Source organism: Thermobia domestica, chromosome 7, assembly GCF_964235325.1.
Source record: "Thermobia domestica chromosome 7, izTheDome1.hap1.1, whole genome shotgun sequence".
Classification (NCBI taxonomy): Eukaryota; Metazoa; Arthropoda; class Insecta; order Zygentoma; family Lepismatidae; genus Thermobia; species Thermobia domestica.
Genome location: NC_137460.1, coordinates 898661 through 920115, shown reverse-complemented (window position 1 = coordinate 920115; position 21455 = coordinate 898661). Strand labels below are relative to the sequence as shown.

Genomic DNA, 21455 nt, shown 5'->3' with positions numbered 1-21455 from the left:
CTAGTGAGAAACATATGCCTGGTGTGATTTTATGCCTGGTGCCATAAGTGGCAATAGCCTGTTCTAGTTTTGCTAGGCTTCATAAGCCGTAAGTGGCAATAGCCTGGTGTTATTCCACTAGGATTCATAAGCCATAAGTGGCAATAGCCTGGTGTTATTCCACTAGGATTCGTAAGTTATAAGTGGCAATAGCCTGGTGTCATTCCACTAGGATTTATAAGCAAAAGTGGCAATAGCCTGGTGTTATTTCACTAGGCTTCATAAGCAATGAGCGGCAATAGATAAAGCTTGTTACAAACTAGAAATTACTTATAGGGATTGCTGGTAACAGGATGTGATAAAAGGGGGTCATGGTATGAAATAGGTTGAGAAAGCCTGCTCTAATCAAACTAGTACAGTGTGTGCGTCACTCGTCGTTGTATCCTTTATTTTTTCAACTTATAATCAATTCAAATGTAGTATTCCGTCACAAATTATCTTGTTTATTAACGGCCAACACAACCGAAGGATATGAAACAAGAAATTTGATTCATTTAAGCTTTTGTCTCTGGTTGGCTAATTTGCAGTTTAACGTCCCTTTCAACACTGAGACTATGTGAGACATTAGCTTAGATCTTAACGTGGGATCCGAAACAAATGAGGCCGCACCGGGAATCGGAGGCGGGTCTCCAGCACAGAAGGTGCCTACACTAAGCATATATTTCTACTTTAGTCTCCGGTTGTGTGTATTTCTTACTTTTTATAAATTCACTTCGATTAATGAATGGCAAAGCGACGTTTGACGCCAGTCGCTCTTCTTCAAAAGTGTGAGAAAGGTCTTACCTCTAAATTGACAGCAGCTTCAACGTCGACGCTCCTGCTTGATATATGAAAGCATTAAACACAACTACAACTCAGAAACGTCGCGCTCAAAATATTTCTCTTTTCCATATTTCCCTGGGCATTACACAACAGTTTCCTTGATCGCGGTCGTTGGGTTGGCTGTTTTACTTTCAACGACAATACGGCATTGCGCAAGGTTTTCTTTCTCCTGTCTCTCTCTCTCTCTCTCCCTCTAATTATGGGTGGACGTGCATTGCCATCTCATAAATACTGGATCAACATTTGACACAATTCGAGTCAACCCAACTATCAAAATATTTTCTTCTTTTCAAGGGGAATCATGTCAATGAATCTTTCTGTAATGTGTGATAAGGAACTTTTTTTTTTTTTCGCCAGAGAGTGAATGGTATTGGATAATTTAAGGATAAACTTTTTGAAGCGAGGTTACGCAAGGTTCTACCATTCGACTGAATTTAAAATGAAAATTAAATATTTCAGTTTTATGTTCCACGGTTATATCGTGTAGGCTAAAGGAGACGGTGATGATAAGAAAGGAATGCAATGATTAAATGAATAAAGTGGGATGAAACGGGAGAACGCCGAGAAAACTCACAAACACGGTATTTGTCCATCACAAAGTTCACCAGGCTCAAGCTGGGATCTAACTAGGGACCCCACGCACCAGAGGTGAACGCTCTACCACTGAGCCACCGTGCCTCCGACTGAATTGGTCTGACTGCTCGACGCTAATTTGTGAAATTTATCCAATTTTAATGAAACTTTGTATGTGCTTTCCTCCTGCCTTAAGGAATTTGGATATTCTCTGAGGTTGAAGTATATTCAGAATAAACAAGTTTAAGGCGATAAAATCAATCCCATGTTGCTGGTTTACACAAATACCTACTACGATTTAACAAAATAACACTACAACTTTGCTGAGAAGTAGCAGTGTTCTATGTACACCACGGGAAGGAGTTTGGTTTGTGTAGTGTTATATTTTCTCAAATGATATTGAAATCGGAAGTAGTAGTACATAGTTTTAGTTGAGATATTAAAGTGAATATGAAATATATTCTTGGGACGCTTAATTGATTGCAAGAGACAGCTTCCCGCTCTCTATTATCGTCATTTTTACTCTACAGTCATCAACATTAAAACCGGAAATGGTTGATTTATTCCACTTCCGGTTTGAATAGAGGATTGAGACAAGAAGATGATACAGAATTTCTTTATGGGTGTACCCAAACCGACTAGTATCGGACTCGTCTCGTCTCAAAATTTACAGATCACACTAAGGTCGAGACGGACCTTTGTAAATTGAGACAAGACCGAGAATCAACATATCGAGACTTACTCGAGACGAGACCGAAATTAAGGCAGACTTTTGTAATTCGAGACGACACTTGTAGTCTCGGTTTCGACTCGAATATTTACAAAAAATACTAAAAATATCTTTACTCAAATTCCGTACACTGTTACATTACATATAAGATGATGGAACAATCGTGGTATATCAGGGTTGATTTAAACAGCACACAATTTTGAGTTGGGATTCAATATATTTTATTCTCTTTGTTATTGCGCGGTGGCTCAGTAGTGAAGTGCTTATATCTGGTGCGTGGGGTTCCTGGTTCGTTTTCTGGCCAAGTAAGTTTGTGGTGGACAAAATCGTGTCCGTGGGTTTTCTCGAAGTACTCCCGTTTCCTCCCACATTTCATTCCACCAATTCTTCCATCATCCTTCACTTGCCTTAATAATCCTTCTCCCTTAGCCTAATAGACATATGCGTGGGACGTTAAACTCAAAGATTTAATTTCATTTTTTTCTTTTCAGTTGCTTTAATTATTCAAAGAGCATGTTGCCAACATATTCCAAAACATAATTTTGTAAAGCAAACACATAATGTATTAACTCTTGAAGTAACTGTTCTAGGTAGTGGTCGAATTGAGACGGTATGCGGTGGTATGCCATACCGCCTCTGGTTTTTCAGTGATGAAGGCATACAGTCTCTGGTTTTTCAATGATTAAAACATACCGTCACTAGAAAATAAATGCTAAATATATTTCATGAATCCATTTTTATACACAGTAATTGACGAAAAGCTTTGCACGTAAAAGGTTTTATTTCTTATGTAGAAGAGTAGACAACACCGATATTATTCTTACCTTTTTCCGTCTTTAAAATGAGGTGTCTGGAAAGAAGTTTCCTATTTTATATTTTGATGTGCCATATTGAATTTTTCTTTGTAATGTATGTATGTATGTGTGTGATTCTTGCCTTAATGCATATAAATGCCATGTTTTGAGCATGGGCAGGTTTAGGAGCGGACCTTCGTGGTGTTTCGTATACCCCACAGTGGAGTGGGAAACGGGTAGTTTTCCCACAGAAAATTATTAATATCCTCATTCGGTTTTTCATCATTTTCGTGTATAATTCTCTATAATACAACATAAGGGGATTTTTTTTCCAGAAAGTTGAAGGGGATCAAAGTTTCTCCATGCCCCTCCCCTCCCACGTTAATACAGAAAAGCTCTTCAATAATTTTTAGTCCTTATGTAAATAGAAATGCAATCTTTCAGGCAACATACCCTCAATGCATTTCAACATTTAGATAACCGGTATGTCAGGTCAAAATTGTGATAAAACATACCGTCTCTGTTCTTTTTTTCACTTCGAACATTGGTTCTAGGTATATGTTGCAAGAAACAGAACTCAAAAATTCGCTTACGTATATGGGATATGAGATATAGATATTCATCAGTAAAGTTCTTGTTATCCGTTAACACGTTAAAGGGTTGACCTCATTAACGAACTCAGCTGATATTGGTGCTTTAGCTATTTATTCAAAAAAAAAAAAAAACACCCGTTCAAGAGTTATCGTGTGTACTAACGGACGGAAGCATTAACAACACAGTGTGTATCCATAATAATAATAATAATAATAATAATAATAATAATAATAATAATAATAATAATAATAATAATAATAATAATAATAATAATGCAAAGTCTTTTCATGGGAATAAGTACTCCCTGTGTTCCTGTTGTTTTCCTTCGATGACCTGATGTGCGTGTTTCCTGGTTTGATTATCGATGTAGAACAAAATGTTGGATAATGAGTGGGTATCGGAGGCCAATCGAAGGCTTTCTTTGAGTTAAACTGCTTCAGTTAATAAGTCGCTGGTCGGCAGACTCCAACTTTAAAAATATTTACATCTTGTTTTTCGTTTCCATGAGAGTACAGCATACATTTCTAATATTGTGACGTCTGAACCTTGTATGAAACGTATTTTAATGTAAAGAAAGCATATCTTGTGTTTCAGAAGCAAACAACTGAACATCAACAGAGCAGCCAAGGGAGTATTTCAAAATAAATCTAATTTCCTACCAGGAAGTATGCTTTCATTGGAGATAGGACAATATGATACATTATTATAATATTTTCAATGGAGAAAGTGATGGAAATTTCAGAATAATTTTATTATTAAAATTGCAATACCCTTGTAGGAAGTTGTTTTAATTTTGGTGTTACAAATAAAACATGCGAATTAACTGAATGCTAATAATTAATATGATCTTCGGAAAGTAATTAATTTAATTATGTCCACAAAATACAAAATACATAATAGAAAGTAGTTTGTATTCCGCGAATCAAAAATTGGTTCAATGTTGCATGTACGATATAAATTATTATACACAGTTAAAAGGGTCCTTCAAAGAGTTTTTGACCTCACCTGGGAGACGTCAGTGCAGATTATTTTTTGTGCATTATTTCTGCACATAGTTTTCTACAACTTCAATTCACTTCTTACATGAATGTTCCAGCTTCGCTATCCCTTTGTAGAAAGTCTTATCTAGACTTTTTAGATGCAAATGCCTCTCAACAAGGTGAAATTTCAGTTCCAGAAACAAATAAAAATACAACGGTGCTAAATCGGGTGACTAAGGTTCATGGAACAACATTTCGAACCCATACTTGGCTATTTCTGCGTTTTGTGAGCGGGGACATTATCTAGAAGCGGTGGTATACCTTCTTAAAGCTTTTCTCGGCTCTTTTCTTTGACTGATTTTTTTCCGTTAATAAAATTCTGACTTGTTGTACTCCAATTAATGCCTCCTCCTTTTGAAGAAGTCGATAATTATCACTCTCTCACTGCTCCAAAAGACTGATGTTACCACTTTGCCATTTGCACTTCTTATAAGGCGGAGAACTTGTGTGTGATTCCATTGCTTGCTCTGCATTTTGATTCCTGATCAAGATGCCGAAGTTTTATCTTGGTCACAGCTTTGGATAAATTTTCTGAAACGGACACTGTTTGAAATCTGTTGAACTTTTGATCCGGTCGCTTCATGTGGAATACGCACATTGTAAAGGATTGCCCATGGCTAAAGTATCAGTCAAAATTGTGTGAACGGAGACAACAGCACTCTGCAATATGTTTAACGTCACTCGCTGTGTTTCATAACCATACTGTAGATGGCTTCCACATGATTGTTCGTGGTCACTAGTTTCGGCCATCCTCGAGGTTGATAATCTTTTGTGCTCCGTGGGCAACATGTCTTATTCTTAATTGAAGTATTTGATCACATCCTTTCGGGACCATTTTCTAAGTGACTTACACTTTAATGACTTCGAAACACGTTACCGTCACTTCCAAAGACATGAATACAAAAGCTCTTGTGCAAAGTGTTACGAAGTTTTAAGATTCAGTGACAAACCGCAAAATCAAAAGCTGATAACTATTTGTTCTTCCCAAACCCCCACAGGCACAATAGCCTGCATATCTTGGCGTCAGGTAGGAGGCAACGCAGGTAAGGACTACAATTACCTGGCTGTCTAATATTGGGAATTTGTATAACTGATAGACTCAAGCTTCATTCGTGTATAATAAAAATTAAGAGTATATAAATAATTTCACCTGGGTGGTTTATGCAACCTGTAACTCTCAACCGTTTCGAAGCTTTTATATTAGCGTCACTGATTCTGGGTCGGCCTTAGGAGGTGCGGAGCCCAATCGGGAACAATTTTGGTCGGACCTAGCTTCCCAGTCAACTTGAAATATGTTGTTTGTACCTGACAAGCCACGTGTACATTACACTCGCACGAAGCTCAATTGGAAGCAATCTTTCTAGTCCCCTTAAGCCAGATCTGCATAGACTTGCATGTTTTTATTTTATAATAAGGATTTCTTGTAGTGGGATCTTGAAGTTTTTGAATGACTCTTGTATTATTGTAAGTTTTTCTTAGGTAGATAAGTAAATTTTGATCTTCGTGTCTTTGTATAGTTAAAAAAATAATTATGAGAATGCTTACACACCGGCGCGAACTCATGTGGTTCGGATTTCACGTTAATCAGTAGGTCCACGTCTCATACATCCTCGCTGCTGAAAGGGGCGTTAAACTCAAAATCAACTCAACTCTTAATTCTACACAATAACGTGCGTAATTGATGGAAGGTATATTTCTGTTAAGTTTCAATTTTGCCAAGATTAACATTTTAGGAAGAGCATCTTGTTCATGATAGATAATTCAATTCTTAAAGTTCTGCTAACATTCAGCCCCTTTTAAAATAGTACGAATAATTTGAAATTCACTCAATGCTTTTGATCTTCAATTCTCCAAACTACTATTGAATAAACTAATCAACGTTTGTTGTTGTTTAGTTCATCTCTGTAAACTACAACAATAAAATGGCTCTGAAAGTGCGTCCTTTGACAAAGGGGAACGTATTATCAACATAGACTATTTCATTTAATAATACATTTTGTGTACTAAATAATAACAAAAAAGAATTTTGGGAATATTCTTTAATTTTCCAGTATTTTGAAAATTAATTAAAGAAACAAAATTGGAAGCTGGAACTCCCTCATTTAGGAAACAAATAAACTGCGATAACAGTCATATTACTGAATTTTCAGTTAATAATAATAATAATAATAATAATAATAATAATAATAATAATAATAATAATAATAATAATAATAATAATAATAATAATAATAAATTTTAGGATATTGCTATGGAGATAGGGTACATAAGAAAGGGTTGAAAACTGTCACAACTAAAAGCCGGGACAAAATGTAAAATGACGGGACACCGGGACAACAGCCTTCAAATCACGACTGTTCTGAACAAAACAGGATGCATATTAATTTAATTTCTAGTCCGTTCTAATAGTTTCTAGTCCCCGTTTCCCATTTTCTCAGTACTTGGTCATTTCATGCAGTAAACATTAACTGATTGTTATTCCTTCACCTTTCTCAACATCCAGAAACAAAGAATGTAAAACTATTTTTTTCTTTCTTTTTTTAAAATTTCAATCACGCATAAACACAGATGAGCTCTTCCTAGTTTGACAAAAAGCTTGGACAAAAGGCTTCAATTGAATTTGTTATTCATTTGCGAGGAAAGCTTGCGTTGAAACACTTTTTTTGTTATTAAAACCTTAACCTAGATTCCCAAGTTAAGATTGGACTCTCGAGGCAAGGTCACTGGTAAGTGCTCGACGTTCAAGGACACTTTTACTACCTTCTCGCATGAAGGATCATTGCCCTCGTGGGCTCCAGCTGACTTCGGGATCTCAGGAAATAAGAGTAAAAGCCTCAGGACTACTATAATCCAGTTTGCTTCGAGGTTCTTCGGTGTTACGACCTCAATTTTTTATGCAACCATTCTGTGTTTGCAATGATAATCACGGCTTCAGATTTATTACGCGGAAGACGATCTCTGTTTCGTCTCTTTTTATATTCTCTGTCTTTTAATAGCATTTGCTTCCTGACAATTGGTTGGAAACCCTAATAAAAACAAATAAATCTGATTTGAACTTCTTTCAAGTGGAGACAAAGACTATCCAGGGTCTGGTGTTCTCTTCATTGTTGCGGAGAGAATACTGTAACAACAGAAGCGAGCGTTACGTGCTATTTAATTTGCCTGTATTTTTTTTATTGTTATATATTATCTTATATATGGCCAGGAACGCCTGCAGGACTTTTCTAAAGAGGAACAAAAGAGCGATTTCAGGGGACAAAAGATATACTCACAAGCGCAATCGCGAACACACACAATTTGATACACACGTGATCACAATGATTTTCACAAACTAATGTTCTTTTAGTAGAAGTATGCGTTAAAATTCTTTATTCCTTGAATAATTTCCTATTAACTTGAAAATCTGTACAGAGTAAGTTACAAGTAAGACTTCCGATGCTGTATAGGTCCAACTTTAGCTCGCATCATCATGAAAGATGTATGGAGGACATAGGTACAATCATCCATGGCTTTTGGGATCGTTAAGCTGACTGGTGACAGTCACATCGTCATTTGAGCCCAAATTTATGCACGGAGCGACATAGCAGCCAGTCCTGGAGCTGACAGAGATATAATCGAAGACAATGTTTTCGGTATTTATTTATTTCCCTCATATTGAGAGAAACAACCCCCAAAGGCGTTCCTTTTCAGTATTTATTTATTTATTACTGTGAAATCGAAAGAGGAAACGCCGGAAGTCCTTGTCCTCGTTAGTTATTTCGTTCATTTGTCACTTTCAAATATAATATTAATATATTGCATAATTATTGTTTCCCGTGCGAAGAACGGGTATTTCAGCATCTATACAATAAAACGACAATTATTTACACACATATAACCTTATTAAGTACAGTAAATAGGTAAACTATAATACTATAAATATACTAAGTGCTATAGTATGTGAAAGCAAATTAGTATCTCTTAACGTGATCTTCCAAGAACTGAACAGAATTCGAAAATCCAGGGGCACTGCTCCCCCTGTTCCCCGCCGCGGGCAGCCATATATAGGAGTAAAGTGTTTTAACGCTGCAGACATATTACCGACGCGAGCTCATGTGGTTTAGATCCGCAAAACATAGACAATAACTGCTGCGCCAAGTGGACTTTGCGGTGGACGAAGTTCGTGTGTATGTGTGTGTGGGTGGGTGGGTGGTTCTCGGGACTCTCCCATATTCTCCTACTTCCTTAATTCATTTTTCATCATTACCATCTCGTTTAGCCTATCCGGCATAACCGTGGGACGTAAAACTAAAATATTTAATTTAATTTCATTTTTTTATAGTAAAAGCTCTTACATTTGGAAGCCTTTTACGTTAAGCACAGTGGGCTGAATTCGTAGCCCGTACGGATTGTGTTCAATTGTTTCACTTTCCTTTAGTAAAGTAAATAAATACCATTCACTCTTCGCTTCAAAGAGTTATATTGCATTTTTACGGTCAAAAGTCTCTTGTATACCCAGTCCCCTTACCTACACGAAGTATCCCTACATTTTGTTTTGGTTGGTTGTGTGGTTGAATTGGAGTTTATAGTATATTTCAGCATTGAGGCTATATGAGACGTAAAATACAGCCTAATGTGGGACCCAAACCATATGAGCTTCCACCGGAAATCGAAGTTAGGTATCCTGCGCCGTAGGTGCGTTTGCTAACCATGTACCAAGGAGCGAGTTCTATATTTTGTTTTCGAAATATGACAATCCTAATAGGGTTCTAATGTTCAACACGAAATACTAGACATTCTTTGTCCGTGTGTTATATGATAACTTCCGTAAAATGCATAATATTTTAATGAAACTTTCTTTAAGGCTCTCCAAATAACTCATTGCTTAATGTTCAACTCGGTAAAGAGTAAGAGTTGAATTTAACGCCCTTAGAAACGCATTCCACTTCAAATTTAGTGTACACTTTATGCTCCGATTTACATGAATTAACGGTGTTGGGTACCTGTTCCATCTTTGTTTTTAGCCCATTGATTTATACGAGATTTTTTTTTACTTGAAATAGTCTGAAATTTGAATGTTTTGATTTTACTGATCCGTTCTTCAAATCTTTTTAAATGCCCTTATTTTGTGAAAATCGAATTTTCTTACATTTAATATTTAATACTTAAATTTAATTAATCAAGAATCAAGCAATTCATGCTGGAATTTATTTGACCATTTGTTTTAGTACTAGCCATCTGACCTTAAACCAATGCAACCTAAACATGATTTATGAATGTAGTATTCAAACTGAAGGTCAGCTTACTAAATTCAACTACCATCATCATAGAGTCTGTTTTCAACAATAAATATTTATTTTAAATAACACAGTTATATGTCAGATTTTGCAGACCCTCGAATTTGCCGCCCCATGCAAGTGCAGGTGTTGCACATATGGTAGAGCCGGACATGCACACACACACACACACAAGGGAGGGGCTAAACCATATTTTGCCGTTTTATCCACTGTAAAGCAGGATTGAAGCCCATTTTATCCAGTGTATACCTGAGCGTCAAGGGGACGCCACTGTAGCCCCCCTTGGATCCGCCACTGTAGATAGATAGGTAGATATAGATATAGATAGATAGATATAGATATAGATATATGCGTGTCTGTGTGTGTTTGAATATCTCATATCACTGAAATGAAAGTCTTCCTTTTTCCTCTAAAATATCTGACAACTATACAAGACACAACCTTCTTAAGAAACAGGTTGCGTCTTACAGAGACTTACTCGTAGAATGACTTATGTTTCAAACATTTAACATAAAGATTATTTATTTAATTATTTATTTGCCATCAACACAACAGGCATAAGCCCAATTATAGAGTTGGTGTATTACATAATACATTTACAATAGTTTTCTTAAACATAGAGTTCATATTGCAGATGTCAATTTCTTTGTGTACGATACATATTTTGTTATAAGTAGAACACATTTCCAGGTTAGTGATTTCAATAATACGTTGGTCCTTACTTTTTTTGCAATAAAACAGACCAGAGTTATTAGCACGAGTTTTGAGTGTCGGGACATGAAAATTTAGTGTTGCTATGAGATCCATACAATTAAATTCATTTTGTACTATTTTAAAGAGCAAAATCAGATCTACCACATTTCGCCTTTGTTCTAATGTAGGGATTCAGAAGTTGTATATTAATGTTACATAATTTTCATAATATGAATAGATTAGAGTTTTCTTGTACGTCAAGTATTTGGTAAATTTAGATTGGACTTTTTCCTGTTGGTATCGGTATTGTTGTTGCGATGCGTTCCAGATCACAGCAGCATATTCCAGTTTTGATCGGACATAGGCATAATACATTTTTGTTAGTGTAGTACTATTGTTAAATTCCTTTCCAGTTCTAATTATGAACCCTAACATCTTGAAAGATTCGTTAACTATGTTCTCTATATGGTTATTAAATGTCAGTTTCGTATCAAATATAACTCCAAGATATTTGACTGAATTTAATCTATTTAGTAAGATCTGATTCATTGAGTAATCAAACTCTATTTGACTTTTGTTTCTGGTAAACGATAAAATGTTACATTTGTTTATGTTTACATTAAGTTTGTTAAGAGAACACCAATTAGCAATATTTTCCATGTCACGTTGTAAATCGAGACAGTCATGGATGGTCTTTATCCTACCATATATTTTGAGGTCATCAGCAAAAAGCAATTTGTTACTTAATAATATATAATCAGGGAGATCGTTAATGAATAAAAGGAACAATAACGGACCTAGATTAGAGCCTTGGGGAATTCCAGAATATGCAATATAATCAGATGATTCATATTCTTTGTATATAACAGTATGTTTTCGATTATTTAAATATGATGGAAAAAACTTGATCAAGGGAGAAGAGAAATTATATTCGCCTAGCTTATGTAATAGTACTTTGTGATTGACTCTGTTATTAATATGTTTTAAATTACAACCTGGCAAAGACTGAGATTGTTTTATGAGTCTTTGCGTCGCGTAATGTCACGTTGACGCAACTGACCAAAAAAAAAAAAAAAAAAAACGACAAAAATACAGTATTCAAGTAAAAGAGTATATCCTCTTTTGCAGGGAAATTCTGAGAATACGAAGACGAAACAAAAACATATTTTCACTCAAAAGAAACAAACGGAAAGAAAATTGCTGGAAAAGATGGAAGAGTTTCAAAATGGCGACATGCAAGTAATTCTAGATAAGAAGTCGTGTGTAGGGAAAGACAGGCCTGATTTTTTAAAGATGTGCCCAGCTCTCATCCCGCAGTTTGTCTTGCCTCATAATTGGTGTTCATACGATACGATACAAGAAATAAGGTTCACTTTATTATTATTATTATTATTATTATTATTATTATTATTATTATTATTATTATTATTATTATTATTATTATTATTATTATTTTGCAGTCGATTCAGCGTCTATGAATAGGTTGCACAAGCAGAGGCGAATGTAGCCAAATTAACCAGTTTTGGCTTTAATGTAGTAGCTATATCACCATAGAATAAAACGATAATAGATATAGAGGAAAAGGTTTTCTTCAATTGACTCAGTGTCTCGTGAGAATGTATCGTCACAACACAATACACAAACCGGAAATGGTCCAAATTTATCAGTACTTCCAGTTCTGATACTGATTTCCATATAGCAAAAGCGGTAAAACATATCGAGTAGCTTTTTTTGTTTTTTTTTTTTTTTAAAAATCGATTATCATCCCAAAAATAGATTCCATGTCCTTCGTTAAGCCTCTACTCAAACCGCAAGTAGTTAAGATTAACTATTTCCGGTTTCATGTTCATCGTTTATCCCAATAGAACAAAAAACGGTAATAGACAGCATTCGATTAATCGTCTGGTGAGAACGTACAATACTCTACGGAAACTGGAAATGATTGAAATCTACTACTGCTTCCGGTTTTAACATAGATTCCCATACATAGAAGAAAAACAGTAAGGAATATCGAGAAGGATTTTCATGCAATCGATTCAGCATCTCAAGAGTGGTCCGCATCCTCCGTTAACCGGCTATTCAAACCGGAAGTGGTAGAAATAATCTGTTTTTGGTTTCAACGCTGATCGCCATAGATAATAATAGATAGTGACAAGTGTTTTTTTTTTTTAGCAGTTGATTCAGCGTATCAAGAGAACATATCATCACTACTCGCAACACTCTACGAAGACCGGTACTGGTTGAAATTTATTATTAGTATTTCCGGTTTCAATTTTAATTTTCACAAGCCGAAACGATAAAAGATATCGAAAATGTGTTTTATGGAATCGATTGGTCATTCCGAGAATAGATTCAATCTCCTCCGTTAACTTTCTACTCAAACCGGAAGAGGTAGAAATTAACCATTTCCGGTTCAACGTTGACCACCACACAACAGAAACGGTGATATACATTAACAATTGGTTTTTGGCAATCTATTCAGCATATCAAGAGAACATACCATCACCACTTCCCTCACTGTTCTTGTTATCCCACACATTGTAACGTATATAGCGTTTCCGTCGAAGAAAAAAAAAAAAAGAATTTGTGGTGGAATTATAATTGTATATTTGGATGTAAAGGTAGGAGTTAGGTAATACGGCTTCTACTCAATAGATGCCCTTCCACTTCACTTATGAGTGCTTGTCACGAGGAGTTCCCTCGAATCTCAAGAGATGGCAGCACTTGTGGCTGTAGCAGCTGGGTGGGTTTGCCCAGCAATTCGGTCACTTGAAGATTGGAAAGGGTAAGGGTTAGATTAAGACTCTTTGAAATTAGTTAAATTCATTTTTCGGTATGATATAACATTGAAATTCCCTTTCGAACATATGGTTTTGGAATTATGTGACAGTTGGCTTGATACTATATGAAAGATTGCTTCAATTAGTGTGTGAACAGAATATTATGAATATTAATGCATGTTTAAGAATTTTTTGTGTGTGTTTTCTTTGGTAAGTAGAGTGCTATTTTTCTACTAACGTGGAGTATTGGGTGTGCTCTTAGTACTGTCCTGGGGAATAAGGTGAGGACGAATTATTTAACCTCTTTTGGCTGTAGAAGGAGATTCGAAATTTATTCGTCCTCGCGTTATTTGTCAGAGCAGTGCATGGGACTCCCAATCCTTGGGTTTGGATCCCATTATAATATATATTGGTTCGGATCGCGCATGCTGGGTTCGGATCCCATTAAGCACATTTATGCCAACTTTAAAAATATTATTGGGAGAATATTTAAGTAGGAATTTTCATGTGGGAACAAACGCGTAATACCCGAGTAGACGTATTACTGTTAATTCCTAACCTAACCAATAAATATTGTGAGTTTTGGGGAAAGAAAAGCAAAATTAATTATTCACGTGTATCCGGATTGTCACTGAGTGCCGGAAGGGTGGTAAACTTCAGTGAATTGAAAGAGTAAATGTATATACGGGTAAAATTGTATCTTTTGAAACTTTTCACGTTGCTTTTGACTAATTATTGTTCAAAGAATTTGATATTTTCGTAACTTTGGATAAATTAAATGTTAATTGTTGAAATTGTCATTTGTTGGGAAGTTTTTGGAGTTATTTCAATATTTAATCGTTTTGCTACGGGGTTTAAAAATTTCTTGTTGTTGTTATACCTATATTCTGTTTATAATAAATTGTTCAAGTTGAATTTTGAGAGTTTACATATATCTCCTAGTCAAAACAGGCTTGATTGCTTCCAGGAAAAAAAAAAATATTATTTTTCAGTGCTTTTACTCTGCTATTGCCAAAACAAGAATCGGGGAATCTAACTCGACTAGTGTGCTTGTGTTTGATTTGTGTGCAGGTAAAGGAAGGAATTGTGTCTGTTAATTGGGCAAGGTTTGACTTTTACCTGTGGACAAATTGAACGCGGGACCACAGTTGTATGTGTGAGCATGCAACGTTACAACTTTCCAATCTTCAAGTGCCACTTGTTTTGGCTATATACTTGCTTAGATTAGAATTTAATGTTGGAAATAAAGCGCAGAGTAATATTCAGGAGATATATGATAAGAAAATAAATTTGTGTGAAGAAATTTTTGAGGGTGCACCTAGCACAAGTTGGCACGAGTTGTTGCGCATTTGCTTATTGTTTGTAAAAGGAGAAGAATTTACGGATAATTTTGCATTCTGGCTACAGGAATGATGGATAATAGGCAGAATTATGAAAATATAGATAATTTTGATCGTAGTAGTTCGAGTAGTGAAGAAGGATTTGTAGGTTATGTAGCTTTTGAAAATCCTTGCTTTCATAATGCTGCGACAAATTTTGATAGTAACTTTGTTGAACCAAATCGTGGGAGGCCACGGATACGTTCTTCCTCTGTTCCAGGCTTAGATAGACGAAATGTACACAGACATAATATGCGTTCTGAGCATTTGAAGTTTGATTTTAATAAATTAGCAACCGAAGGGGTGTATAAATTGTTGTTAGCCGAGACTAATCAATTGCCTTTAGTAGACGGTACAAATACAGAATTGTCATTCCAATTCATTTTGAAACTAGACAAAATAGTGCGTAGTAAAGATTTACCGTGTGATGTTATTTTAATAGCTAGTTTAGCGCGGACTAAAGGGGAATTTAATTATCTTTTGCAGTCGATGATTGGTACAGGATCGGTTTGGGGAGACATTTGTAGACAACTTGTCATTAAATTCATCTCACCTTTGGCTAGAACACAGTTTATGCGTTTAGAGTTTTACCGTGTTATGAGGGAAAATCAAACCTTGTATGAATTTGTGGAGGAAAAATTTGCATTAATACATGTTTTAGATATGAACTTCGAAGAACCAGTGATTTGTAACTTAATTTGTAATATGGTTAGTCCAATGGTTCATAAATTTTTCAACTGTAGGGGAGTACCGATGACTTTTGAACAGCTTGAGGACGCAGCTTTACATTTTGATAATATGTATAGATATAGTAGCGATTATTACAAATTGAGAAATGCTGTCGGACCAGTAATGGGTAGTGTAAATAAAAATCCCCATAAGGGAATAACAAATAAAACGGCTACTTGTAATGTAATTAGTCAACCTAGTGTAAATAATAAACCGGTAAATTTGGTAGAAGGTAGATGTTTAGACGGAAATCCTGAACAAAATCAAAATGTAATAGTTTCTGGTAAGAATACTCATACGTCATCAGGTAGTGAACAATATCAAGGTAATACAGGTGCCATTAGGAAGAATATTGTGACTAGTTCTTCGAGTTCAAACAAACATTTTCGAAAAAGGAACAGTGCTTTGGGTAGAAATTCTGAACATACGTCATTGGTGAATGAATCTGGTTTCCAAAATATAAATTCTTCACAACCTAATAAACATAATAGAGATCTTCTGGTTGTGCCTGCATATATAAAAGGGAAATTAGTTAACACAATCCTCGATACAGGGAGCGAGTCCTGCTTTGTGAGTGAAGTATTCTTTAGAAATCTGCAAAAACAGTGTAAAATCAGAGAAGTAGATGTTAGTTTGCAAGTTGTAGGACTTGGTGATCAACAAGTGACAGTAAAATCACGAGTTCGCTTATATTTTCGGATGGGTTTTCAACAGTTTACAGAAAACTTTTATATAGTTCCATCTTCAGAGTTTGATCTCTTATTGGGAAATAGTTTCCATCGAAAATATCAAGCAGTGATAGATGTGTCAAACAGTCTTTACAAAATCCAAGCTAGGAAGTTAATAATTCCTATAAATCCCCCATCTAACCTACAACAGTCTACTCCTCGGACAAACTTTTTATCTTCTAGGGATAGCGTGGTTCATCCCACTCCCGCATGCTCGAAGGGGGCTGAGGAGGCTGCTCGATTCCCTAGAACCTTACAAAATCAGACTTGCAGATCAGAACAGCAGGCGCTTGGAGAACAACAGTTGGCTGCCGAATTGGAAACCTATGTGGATCATGAGGTGCTTCAGGTTACTGATTCTGGGCAGAATGCAGCACCTTCTGAAGGTAATTATAAAGTTTCTTCGGAACTTTTAGTTCAAGATCCTGAATTACAAAATTATGTAAATAATTTAGTAACTTCCTTTTCAGATATCATTTCGGATCGTTTAGGATGTGTGAAGGATTTCTATTATCAAATTGAATTAATTGATAAAACTCCAGTTAAGTTACAACCGTATAGTGTACCAAACTATAAACAAAAAGAATTAGATAATTTTATTCAAGATTTAGTAAAAGAGGGGGTGGTAGAAGAGATTAATGCTTCTCCATTTTCCAGTCCATGCTTTTTGGTCCAGAATAGGGACCAAAGTAAGAGATTAGTCGTGGCTTACGGCTCTGTGAACAAAAAGATAATTACACGGAACTTTCCGTCACCCAATCTTGAAAATGTTATCTCTAGCATATCAAATAACCATATATTTTCAAAGATTGACCTCAAGAAAAGTTTTTACCAGTGCTTGCTCACTGAGGATAGTAAACAGGTAACTGCCTTTGTAACTAAGAATAAGATGTATCAATTTCGGCGTTTGCCAATGGGGTTATCAACTTCACCTCATGTTTTGAGTTATTTGATGTCTAAAATATTAGATGGCTTAATTGGGGATAACTTAGAAATATTTTATGACGATGTGTTAATATTTACACCTGATTTAGAATCACATAAAAAACTGGTTGAGGAAGTTCTAAGTAGGTTCAGGGAAGCTGGGTTAACTGTATCACCTTCCAAAACTCTTTTGTTTCAAACCAGAATAAAATATCTAGGGTTTCAATTTGAACGTGGAACGATGACCATAGATGAGGACCGACTTGAAACCATTAAAAATTTACCGAAACCCAAGAATAGGAAAGGCTTGAATAGGGTGTGTGCATTTTTCCAATTCTTTTCAAAATTTGTACATAACTTTGCTGAACTCATTGCACCTTTACAGGAGATGCGTTCCGCAAAAGTTCCATTTAAATGGACTAAAGAACACGATGATGCTTTTCAAAAACTTAAAGATGCGTTTTGTGACGAGGTAATCCTGAAGGTCCCGGATATGAATTCAAGTTTTGTTATTCATTGTGATTCTTCTCTGAAAAACTACAGTGCGATATTATCTCAATATAATAAAGATGGCGAATTAATGCCAGTACATATGTTTTCAAAGGCCATACCACCATCAGATTGGAGCAAAAATGTGTACGAGTTGGAGGCGAAGGCGTTATCTTTGGCGTTAGAACGTTTCGAATATTATTTGCATAATTTCTTTGTAGTTTACACAGATTCGAAGGCTTTATCTTGGTTGTTACATAATCATAAACGGCAAAGGAAGTACGGTACTCTGATGGAGAAAATTTCTCAGTTTAAGTTTAAAATTCTCCATATCAGGACGAGCTCTAACATTGCTGCAGATTTCCTCTCGCGAATAGGAAATCATGTAGAATTCTATACTAATGAACCTAATACAGCTGAGGTTATCAAAGATAATGGTAAAAATGTCAACTTGAGTTTTGTAAATTTTTGGAAATTGCCGTTGTTAAACGAACCTTTGAAAGAACATCAACAGTCAGATAAAGATCTTCAAGAAATTATAGGTAAATTAAAAAAGAAAGAAAGTGTAGACTCGTATGTTTTGAGAGATGGTATCTTGTTAAAGAAAACGAAGAGCCAGATTGGGGATGGTTATAGAGTAGTAGTTCCACAAGGTTTAGTACCAACTATACTAGACTATTTCCATTCTCAGTTGATAAGTGGTGCTCATAGAGGGGTAAGAAAGACAACTGCCGCCATTGCTAGACGTATGACATGGCCGAATATGTTTAAAGATATCAGTGAGTTTGTGAGATCTTGTTCTAAATGTCAAAGGATTCGTGATAGGAACACCTTGCCTCAGGGAAATTATTATACGAGACATGTAAAAGCTCCAAACAACACGTTTTTTATTGATATTGCCGGGAAATGGCCTAGTAGTCAGGGGTATGAATATGTATTAGTTGTAGTGGACGCCTGTAGTAAGTTTGTATTCTTAGAACCTTTAAGGAAACTCTCAAGTCAAGCTATTTGTAAGAAATTGATGGATATATTTTTAAGAACTGGATTTGTCTCTAAGGTGGTTCATGATTGCGCGACATATTTCGTATCACAGTACTTTACTCATTTCCTGTACAGCCTAGGGATACAGGACATAAAAACTTCGCCTTATAATCCATCTCCGAACATTTGTGAGAGAACGATACGTAGTTTGAAGGGAATTCTGAAGGCGTACATTGATAAGAATCAAAGGAATTGGGCCCAATTACTATCTAAAATTGCTTTCTCTATCAATGTGAGTCTTAATGAAACTACGGGTCTCTCTCCATGTGATATCTACTATGGAAGAACCATGTACAGCCCGCTTGATGTCAAGTGGCTAGTAGATTTGGGAATATTAGACGAAGAAGTCGATAAAAATACGAAATATGAAATCATAAAAAGAAATTTGGAGAACGCCTGGAAAAGATGTGAAAAGACCTACTCTAAGAGGCATTTGCCAGTTAACTTTAAAGTTGGTGACCAAGTCTTAACCAAAAGATTCATGAAGGCATCATTAGAAAAGCATTTCAACCCAAAACTTGCTGAACTTTGGGAGGGTCCTTATTATGTAGTTGGTCAACCAACTATGAATACCTTATGGTTGGAGAAGGTGGACAACCCCCAGGTCAAAATAAAGAGACATGTTCAGCATTGTAAACGGTATATTCTGCCGAGAAATGCGCAACCCGTGAACCAGGTTGGAGACTAAAAGGTTTAGGTGTAAGAAAAAAAAATTTTTTTGTAGGGAAGATCATTTTATCATGTTTCTATATATATGTATATATTTGTGACATGTTTGTGTGAATTGTTTGTGTCGCTTAATTTTTGTATCCTGCAGGAGCTGTCCGTGGTTTTGGTCCTAATGTCTTTTGTGGTTATGTCCGAAAGAATGAGGGAAGACGATCTTCCAGTATATACCCGAAAATGGATACTCATTTGTACGCGGATCTATCTTACCATTGTAATAAAGCACGTCCTCAAAGTATAGATGGATGGAGACTGTAAGTTGTAAAATTTTTGTCTATAAGCATGCAATGCATGGAATTTGTAATTAGAATTAAGATCAAGATTTTTCTCCTTAAACGCATATACTTTTGATGGATGTAATTAAAAATTTTTGGGCAGACGGATCTATATGTAACGTATATAGCGTTTCCGTCGAAGAAAAAAAAAAAGAATTTGTGGTGGAATTATAATTGTATATTTGGATGTAAAGGTAGGAGTTAGGTAATACGGCTTCTACTCAATAGATGCCCTTCCACTTCACTTATGAGTGCTTGTCACGAGGAGTTCCCTCGAATCTCAAGAGATGGCAGCACTTGTGGCTGTAGCAGCTGGGTGGGTTTGCCCAGCAATTCGGTCACTTGAAGATTGGAAAGGGTAAGGGTTAGATTAAGACTCTTTGAAATTAGTTAAATTCATTTTTCGGTATGATATAACATTGAAATTCCCTTTCGAACATATGGTTTTGGAATTATGTGACAGTTGGCTTGATACTATATGAAAGATTGCTTCAATTAGTGTGTGAACAGAATATTATGAATATTAATGCATGTTTAAGAATTTTTTGTGTGTGTTTTCTTTGGTAAGTAGAGTGCTATTTTTCTACTAACGTGGAGTATTGGGTGTGCTCTTAGTACTGTCCTGGGGAATAAGGTGAGGACGAATTATTTAACCTCTTTTGGCTGTAGAAGGAGATTCGAAATTTATTCGTCCTCGCGTTATTTGTCAGAGCAGTGCATGGGACTCCCAATCCTTGGGTTTGGATCCCATTATAATATATATTGGTTCGGATCGCGCATGCTGGGTTCGGATCCCATTAAGCACATTTATGCCAACTTTAAAAATATTATTGGGAGAATATTTAAGTAGGAATTTTCATGTGGGAACAAACGCGTAATACCCGAGTAGACGTATTACTGTTAATTCCTAACCTAACCAATAAATATTGTGAGTTTTGGGGAAAGAAAAGCAAAATTAATTATTCACGTGTATCCGGATTGTCACTGAGTGCCGGAAGGGTGGTAAACTTCAGTGAATTGAAAGAGTAAATGTATATACGGGTAAAATTGTATCTTTTGAAACTTTTCACGTTGCTTTTGACTAATTATTGTTCAAAGAATTTGATATTTTCGTAACTTTGGATAAATTAAATGTTAATTGTTGAAATTGTCATTTGTTGGGAAGTTTTTGGAGTTATTTCAATATTTAATCGTTTTGCTACGGGGTTTAAAAATTTCTTGTTGTTGTTATACCTATATTCTGTTTATAATAAATTGTTCAAGTTGAATTTTGAGAGTTTACATATATCTCCTAGTCAAAACAGGCTTGATTGCTTCCAGGAAAAAAAAACATATTATTTTTCAGTGCTTTTACTCTGCTATTGCCAAAACAAGAATCGGGGAATCTAACTCGACTAGTGTGCTTGTGTTTGATTTGTGTGCAGGTAAAGGAAGGAATTGTGTCTGTTAATTGGGCAAGGTTTGACTTTTACCTGTGGACAAATTGAACGCGGGACCACAGTTGTATGTGTGAGCATGCAACGTTACAACATTCAGTGCAGCATTTCTTATTTCGGTAATATTAAATCTCTTTTCCTACGCTTTCTTTACTGGTCATATTTTTGCTCCGTATATCATTGGTAGCCTTGTTTTGTAAATCATCCCTTTATTGATCACCGTGATTCTGCGGTCACAGAACGCCACATACTTTTTTTTTTTAATTTCACCCTCTCTTACATTCACTGGCGCAAATCCCGGAGGATGAATGGGACATGTCCCCCTCAATCTTGGAACTGGGGGAACTGTTCCCCCAATAAACCGATTTGAAATTTGTGTTTTGGAGA

General features: G+C 35.8%; 1 protein-coding gene across 2 annotated transcripts in view; it reads right to left on the bottom strand.

Moving 5' to 3' along the window:
- LOC145689828 (UNC93-like protein) overlaps positions 1-21455 on the bottom strand; it is a 109665-nt gene that overhangs the window by 74811 nt on the left and 13399 nt on the right. The window contains exon 1 of one of the 2 annotated variants that reach the window (XM_081764046.1): positions 823-915. The exons of the other annotated variant lie outside the window; for it this stretch is intronic. The gene's annotated coding sequence lies outside the window, so the exon portion shown is untranslated. Of the gene's footprint in view, positions 1-822; positions 916-21455 lie in introns of those variants that run through there. 2 annotated transcript variants of the gene reach the window in all.